The following is an 8,613-nucleotide window of genomic DNA, read 5'->3' as shown; positions in this document are numbered from 1 at the left end:
GGGGGGGGCAGGGGCTGGCATGGAATTGCCAGAGCAGCTGGGGCTGCCCCTGGATCGGAGGGGGAGCATGTCCCTGCCAGGGCAGGGCTGGCACTGGGTGGGATTTAAGGTCCTTCCAACCCAGCCTATTCTGTGGTTCTGTGTTCAGTTCAAACCCAGAGCAGAAATCCCAGGGGAAATCAAGGGCTCAGCTCAGGGGACTGGGATCAGGAGGGAATTCCAGCAAGGCTGGAGGACCTGGCTTGGGAAGAATCCTCCTTCAGTGAAGGAAATCTGGGAACCTCTCAGTGCTTTTAGTGCAAAACCCAATGCGAGATGCAAAAGCTGCTCCCTGCAAAGTTTGCTGATTTTGCTGGGAATATTTCACAGAGCCGCGAGAGGGTAAAACTCACCTCCTAAATCTCATTTTTAAGGTTGAAAGCCTCTTCTCTCTTCACCACTTTTTATGGATATGAGGGTTAAATGAGCAGTGATTTGTCTTTACCTTGCCTTTTGCCAGCTCAGAATGGAGCGGTGATTTTCTGGCTGCAGGGGAAGGATGTTCTTTATCTCTGCAAATTCCTCCACCTTCGGGGAGATTTTGGAGAAAGGGGGGGATCAGTAACTTTGAATTCTGAGTTGTTGGGATGGTGAGATTTTTCTCCTACATCTCGAGTTCAGCTGAGGCCTGAAAGTGAGATCAGTCAACTTTACTCTGGCTGGTGGACCTAAAAAAAAACCTCTGTGAAAGACCTGAAAGCAGAACCAGTTTGTGCCTAAAATCTCTTCTATAAAAACACATAAGGATATAGTGATTTTTCATGATAAAATAATGGATTTCCGTGACTTTCCTGGTGCAAAGGGAAGGTTTATCAGGTGATGTCACTGGACAGCTTGAAAAATCCTTCTGGGAAGGGTGTGGACGTCCCTGCCCATCCTAAGGAGGAGTTAATGATGGAATGTGGTCACCTGGAGAGCGGGGGCACTTCACCCCTCACCCTGCGGGAGGAGGTCCGGGACAGGGCTCCAGATTCCCAGGAAAAGTTGTGTTTTCCCCGGGATATGAGGATGCTCCACCCCTGAGAGCACCGTGCTGCTTCCTGCCCGTCCTGGGCTCAAATACCCCGAATAAAAACCCGAAAGGCGAATTTATTTATGGCGAGTACGTGACTGCTGCGATGGGGAAACAAGGAAACCGCCAGCTCTGAGACAGCTCCGTCTGAAATGTAAGAAAAGCTGTTAAATATCCTCTTTAAACACGGCCAAATGGGCCGGGGAGGAGGAGGAGGAAGAAGAGGAGGAGGAGGTGTCTCTGACAGCTCCGGCAGGACCCGTTCCTGAGGGCAGTGAGCTGTGAAAGACTCGTGGCTGCTTCCATTCGGCTGCTCGGGAGAAACACGGAGCGAGCAGTTCCCTCTCCAAAGGTCACCCAGAGCCGGTGAAAGCAGCACAAACCCTCCCGGTGGGGCTCCTGCCCCGAGCCGAGCCTGGCCTCGCTGCCCCAGAGCAGCCCTCAGAGCCTCCGTGCTGCTGGCCTTTCTCGCCCTGGCTGCTTTGTGGGCACGAACAGCATTTCTTAATTCATGAAGAGCTGATAGATTTTATCCCTGGTCAGCCGTGCCCTGGAGAAGGAGGATCCAGGGGAAGGTGGACGTGCAGGTTTGCTCTGGGTGGTCCAGGAGGGCACAGGGAAGCCAAGGAGCAGAGCTGAAATCTCCCCTCAGTCCCGTCTCTGCTGTGCCCCTTCTCCTGTGCTGTTCCCATCACTGTGCCACGGAGTCGGAAACAGCTGAACCTTCACCTGGGAACAGGAGTGCAGGGAGAGCCCAGGAACTGCTGCTGCTGCCTTGAAGAGCCTGGAAATAAAACAACAGACTTTGGAGAGAATATTGGTGCGGGAGGCAATACAGAGGCTGGCCTTTATTGGAGGCCTCCAGGGGCAGACATGGCAATGCCCACAGGATGCCCACCCCCACCGGGCTGAATACAGTTTCGTAAGTTTAGCAAATTAGCGTAATTGACAAAAATCACCAATTAGACACGCAGGAGGTGAGGTAATTTCACCCCTTCTAAATCCTCCCCCCGCAGATGGGAATTAAACTTTGTTTATGAAAATGTGTCTCAAAGAGCTGTTTTGCAGCCTTGGTTCCCAGAAAGAGCCAGGATGGGATGGGGGCCTTGGAATATGTTCTGTGTTTCTGCCTAGGGAAAAGGCAGGGAAAGGTGCTGGGAAAACGAGCCAGGGATGCAACAATAGCTCCAGAGCTCCAAATACACGTGTGAAGAATACAGAGGGTATACAAAGGGAAAAAGGCAAAAATCATTTGGCATCGCTGCTTCTCAGGCATGGAGAGGAAAGCAAACCATCGCTGAATGACCTGGCCTTGTAGCAGGATGGATGCTGCAGAGCCCGCGTGAAAAACTGGGAATGTTTTCAGCTGGGTTCAGGAGGACTCCGTGGGTTTAATGGTTCCTGGGATGGGCTGCTAAATAAAATCCTGGGTAGCTTAATGGCTGTGGCCAAGCTGAAGGTATCCCAGTGGAAGCATTGAGGATCATTTTCTCTTGCACTAATTCCATTCCACTTTTTCTCAGTCAATTAACACGAGGCTTCTCCATTAATATGAAGCAGGACGAGCCTGGCGGGCCCCTCTGCTTACCCAGAGATGATCAGGAGCAAACGGTGTCGTTTATCATCTTCCAGAGGGCACCAGATGCTTCCAAACTTACTGCTGGTTTGGCTTTTGAATGATTACATGCAATTCTAGAGCAATTTGCAGTGTAATTAGGCTGGTTAATTAACGCTTTCAATGTCAAACTGGTTTTGTGCTTTGGATCTGGTGCTGACTGGGAGGTTGAGCCTGGGAGCTGCTCTGAGGGGTGACGGGCACCTTCAGGGGCCAGCGCGAAGCCAAGCCCTGCCATAAAGTCCCCACTCAGACCTGCTGTGCTGCAAAAATGGGGCTTGAGAGCTCCTAATGACTCCATTTGATTTCTGGGGAAAACGTGGTACAGTGACTCCCCCCTCCTGTACTTACCCACGGGAGAGCTTTCCTTGTCTTATTGGGAACGGCAACGCTCGGTTTTGTTCCAGCAATAACCCTGATGGGCAAAAGCTTCAGATCTTTGCTGGTAACTCAGGACGGAGCTGCTGCAACGCTCTCTGGATGTGATTTTCCTCGGTGAGGTTTCTCCCTGCGATGGTTTATTTCATGCAGTAATTTGAGTCTGTGGTTCCACAGAACCTTGTCAGGCTGGGCTGGATAAAGCCCAGTTCAACCCCTCCGGGCTGGTTTGGGCTGTGTGGTGCAGACAGAGCTCAGGTCCACACCCAGCAGCTGGATGTGAGGCCTGTTCCCCATAAAATGTGGAAGATCTCCCTGAGCAGGGTCGAGGCTGAAGCGGAGCCCGGGACTGAAGCAGAGTCTGGTGGCCGAGCCTGCCCGGTGCCTCAGCAGCTGTGCAGGCACTGGGATCTGCACCAATGCGTTCTGTTCATCTGCATCTCAATGCAAGCAGCGAGATTTGGGAGGCTTTGGTGTTTATAAGGGAATTTATTTCACTCTGAGAAGCCTTTTGCATGCTCACTCTGTAGATTGGGTCCCAGCCCAGCTCTGGCTGTCTGTGAGCTTTAGTGCCACGCTTCCAGCAGTGGGAACAGGAACAACATCCCAGCCTCAATATTCCCCTAAACCTGGCTCTCCACCTCCCATCACCTCCCCTTCCCTCAGCAAATGAAACCTGCACCTTCAGCAGCCGCTTGCTCACAAGTGAGGATGAATATTGAGGATCTTTTCCCACTCATTCGCTCAGCAATTAGTGGTGATGAATAAAGTCAGCAAAGGCCCATCCTGTCTCCACACATCTCCCGTGGCTCCACAAACTGCTGGAATCCATCGTCTGCAGCAGATTGTGGGGACATTTAGCTGAGGAGCAGGCATAGCTGGAGGAGTCATCACCAGGTGCATCCCATCTCCTCATCCCAAAATGTCCCCATGATGATGCTGCGGCTCCAGCGCAGTTGGGGCTCCCCGTGTGCCCGGGAAATGCACGCAAAGCAGCTGGAACGTTTCCAAGTGCAGGTTCCAGCACCAGTAACTCCTCTTAGAGCATGAGGATGACACTGAAACAGGGGGATCCATAGGGTGACGCTCCCAAAAGAGGTTTGCCCTCCGTGTTCGGGCAGTTTCCTGCCTGTGACTGTATTTGAGCTCAGTGCCAGTGTCCAGCGAAGAGCAGGAGCTTAAGAACCCCCCAGGCAGGAGGAATGCTGGGCGTGGTGGTGTGGGGAGCAGGGTGACAGCTGGAGAACCTTCCTGAGAACTGAATCCCCAAACAGCTCTGAGAACTGAGGCCAGGCTGGGGAGGAGCTCAGGGGCTGTGATTTGGGATTTCGCAGCTGCTGGGGAAGGACTCGGCTCAGCTGAGGGGAGGCACCAGGAGTGTCCAAGCCGGGCCTGAAGCAGAGCAAATCCAGCAGCTCCCTCAGCCCGTGGTGCACGTGAACTGCTCATCTCAGAAGTGCCACCAGCCCTGCCATCAACAATCCTGCTGTTCCGTGGAGAGGGAGGAACGGGATCAAAGAGTCATTCGCTGAATTGGGCAGCAAATGCAGGATGAGCGCCCAGGCAGTTCTTAGTAGGTCACTGATCTATTTAAAGTAATTTGAATTATCTCAGGATAATTGAAATCCAGCGTTCATTCATTACTCTCACTTTCGGGTTTAAATGATTATATCCATGGCTCTGCTCACATTTATCTGCTGACCTCGGAGCCCTTCAGTTTTGCTGTCTGGAGGAGGTCACAGTGTTATTTTCCTTCAGATTACACCGTGTGGAGTCCCAGGTTCTGCAGAGGCAATTGGCTTGGCCGGGTGACAGCTGCAGGGGAGCGACTGCCTCAGTCTCGTCTGGGGCTGGCTGTGCTCAGCCCTGCAGCTTCTCTCTGCTCCTTCAGTGACAGAGCCCTGCCAGTGCTGCTCTGCCTCCCAAGGGAACAAAGCAATCCAGCGCTGGGGTTTCCTTTTCCAACACCAGGCACCAGCAGCAGTGGCTTTCGGGGAAAATGGGAGTGTTGGAATGTGGTGTCGGTCACGGACACAACTTCTGACACGCAGGTTGCACCTGGAGGTTTTATTTCTCTAATGAGAGGACTGAAAGCAGTCACCATTTGATTTATTCCACAACAGGTGATCTGTGCCATAAACCACATTCGGGTTTCGTTGGCAGCTCCTGAAAGGGAGCAGTGAAGGAAAAGGAGGACACTCAGCTCCTGTCCCAGTGAACCACAGCTGGACAGGGGAAGCACCCCCTGCAAGCCCCCTGTGCCACAGAGTGGAACATTTCCCTTTGGTGCCACCAACAACACCCACAGCCACGTGCAGCAGTGGCACAGAGCAGGAGGTTCTCTTGGATCACGCAGTTCATCTCTTTTTTCATGCTAGTTACACATCCCAGCTCCAGCTTTGTGCCTGGTGCATCTTTGGAGGATCTAAAGTGGAAAATCTCTGCTGCCAGAGTCGGGAATCTGTCAAGGAGCTCTGGAGTGCAGGGAAAGCTCCGGGGCTGCCCACGGGGGTGCTCAGCCCCACCGAAGGAGCACTGCGGATGGAGGAGCTGAGTTTCACCAGCTTAGCACTCCTGGGGGGCTGCAGGAGAGCAGGGGGTCACAGCACAGGGTGGTGAAACATCCCTCCCCTCCCCAGGGACTGCAGGGATAGGGACAGGGACAGGGACAGGGACAGGGACAGGGACGTGGCAGCGGCAGCCGGGAGGGAGAAGACGCTTTAGCTTCAATTTGTCACACCCAGTTTATGGAGAGGGAGGGAAAACACTTTTAAAAATGAACAGAGAGAGAGATTTCTCTTTTCTTCACTGTATTCCACGAGCCGGGGCCATCAGGGGAATCTGTCACAGGGGCCATCCCTCTCCTTGTCACCCCGCGGCAGCGCCAGGAGGGGAGGAGGCCGCTGGCAGTGCAGTCACGGAGCTGCTGCTGGCTCAGGGCTGCTGTGGGGTTTGAACTTCTCTCTCTCATGTGTTTTGGGGTTTGGGGGTTTTTTTGTTTGTTTGAGTTTGTTTGGAGGGGTTTTTTTTTCCTGGAAGGGAAAACAGATAAAATGTTTTATTTTAATTTATGAGGCCCTTCTGAAATTCCCATTTTTGTACCAAACAGAAGTGAAAGGCAGAGTGGGGAACATTTGAAGTGAAGGCTGTAACTCCCAAATGATTCTCCACGTGGACCTGAGCCCCTCTGCTGCCCTCTGCCCTGCAGGCTGTGTGACCCTGGCACCTCCATGAGGGCCTGGATGCAGCCACACAAAGCAGAATTCTCATCAGCTGGGCAGGCAGAGCTGAGACACAGCTTTTCCCCGTGACAAACAAGAATGAAGCACATCAAAATCGACTTTCATTCCAGAACAAAGGGGAAAATCTGGTTGATTTGAGTATTTTTTTCCCACTATTGATCTGGGGCAATGAAAAGCAAAGGATATTGTGGGGGTTCATGTCACTGTGGTAACAACATCCACATCCACTCAGAGATATTGATCCTTCCTGGAGGATTTCTGAGCTTCACCACGGAGCTCCTGTGCCCAGGGCTCGTCCAGGGGCCCGAGCAGCCTTTGAAAGGCAGATTCAGGACTGCAGCAAGATGTGGAATTTCGGAGGCAATTATTTTGATATGTAAATGAGACAATGGAGGGGGAGAGGTATCAGGTTTAAAACACCATCAAGGCCAAAGATAAAAGAGATTTCTCATCTACTCTCTAATAATTGTTATTTAAACGGTGCCCCTGGCATGGGATCCGTGGCTGTTTCCTTAACTGAGTGCAGGAAAAGCCACTGAAGGTCGGGTAATTCACTCTGCAATGGCAAAGAGACGCCGGTGAAATCTCCACCGAGTGCTCCTGATGGCTGCACAGGTTATTAATGAGCTGTGGAGCTCCTCATGCCCAGCTCCCCAGGTTTAAATCCAGGCCCTGGCAGCAGCTGGAGAAAAACCCAAGGAAAAGGAGTTGATATTCTCAGCCCAGCTCCTGGAAGATGAAAAGCTGCTCAACATTGTTGGCACCAATTAGGGCTGGGGTTGGCCCCAAACTCGGAAATTCCAGAGCCAGAAGGGGCCGGGGAGTGAATTCCAGCTGTGCTGGGTGGGTCTGGCTGCACAGGGGGTGGGGGCCCAGCTGTGCCCTCACCTGGGCATCACCCTGCTCCTCAGCATCCCTCGCTGTGGCCCATCCCAAGCCCCTGTGTCACCCCCTCCTCGGAGCAGCGCTGCCCCGGTGGTTTCAGAGGATTGGGAAAGGGTGGGAAGAGGAGCCCAGGCACAGCAGGGAGGGAGCCAGAGCAGGAGCCACCTCTGAGCCTGTTCTCATGCAAGGGCCATTCCCGTGCTTGGGAACACTCGGGGTATCCCCTGGGGAATCCTGGATCCTGCTCTGGGTGGATTTCCCAGCAGTGGCTCCATCCTGGTGCAAAAAATAATTCGGATGAGGAATAAAGTTCAGTCTTGTACAGGGAGTTTCTTTTGCCAGTAGCACTGAATCCCTGAATCCCTGAATCCCTGAATCCCTGAATCCCTGAATCCCTGAATCCCTGAATCCCTGTGGCTGGGCTCAGGCCAGGCGCCAGCTGCCCTCCGGAGAGCTGGAAGGACGCCAGGATGGATCTGCAGCACTGGGACCCCTCAGGGGCTCCAGCCACCCCTCAGCCATGCCGGGAATCCCACCCTCGGTGTCCCCCCCGTGTCCCCAGGGCTCCGTCACCGAAGTTCTGCTGGAAGGAGCAGTGCAGACAGAGCCTGGGGCTCTCCAGGGAGAGCTATCCAAGGGATCTCAGTCATGCTGGGAAAGGCTGGAGCGTGGGAGCATCCTCTAAGTGGCCACTCTGACCCCGGGCTAATGCTGCCTTTCCTGGGAGCCTTTTATCTGTGATCGTTATCTGTAAAACAAATCAATCAATCCAAACCTTCTGTAAAAGCCGCTGCCCCTGCTCCGGCCTGGGCACTGCAGCCGCTCAGGGCCAGCAGCTCTGCACTAACCCCGAGACTGTCCCCGCTCTTCTTTCTCCGTTAATCTGCTCTAATCCACCCAGGGCTTGCAGGATTTCCAATTAGTGGTCCTTCGGTAATCGCCTCATTCCCACAGAGGCAGAGTCTCAGCGCAGGCTCACCCAGCAGGGCCTGGGACCCAGCTGAGGGAGAAGGGGGAACACGGTCAGGCCGGGGGAGATCCCTTGGGCAGGGGGAGCTCGGGGCTGGCAAAGGCACACGGATGGCACTCAGCCTGCACGAGTCAGAGCTCCTGGGAAGCCCCGGGATTTGTTGGGAAATCACAGCGTTCAACAACATTTGCAGGTTCTTCTGACTTGACCTTTATTTCGTGGAGCTTTATGCAGCAGCCACTTCATACCACTTAACCGGGGCCTCCCCGAGCGAAGCGTCCTCTCTGAGCCCTTCACAGACTGCGGGAAGGGACAGGCGGCCCGATCCGCTCCCTCGGGAATGGATCCTGGCTGGGAGGGGCTGAGGGACGGCTCTGGGGATCCGCTCCCTCGGGAATGGATCCTGGCTGGGAGGGGCTGGGGGACGGCTCTGGGGGTGCACAGGAGTCCTGGGGATGAATCCTGCCCTGGC

The sequence above is a fragment of the Corvus brachyrhynchos genome, unplaced genomic scaffold (assembly GCF_000691975.1).
Source record: "Corvus brachyrhynchos isolate BGI_N302 unplaced genomic scaffold, ASM69197v1 scaffold257, whole genome shotgun sequence".
Taxonomy (NCBI): Eukaryota; Metazoa; Chordata; class Aves; order Passeriformes; family Corvidae; genus Corvus; species Corvus brachyrhynchos.
This window is presented reverse-complemented; position numbering follows the sequence as displayed.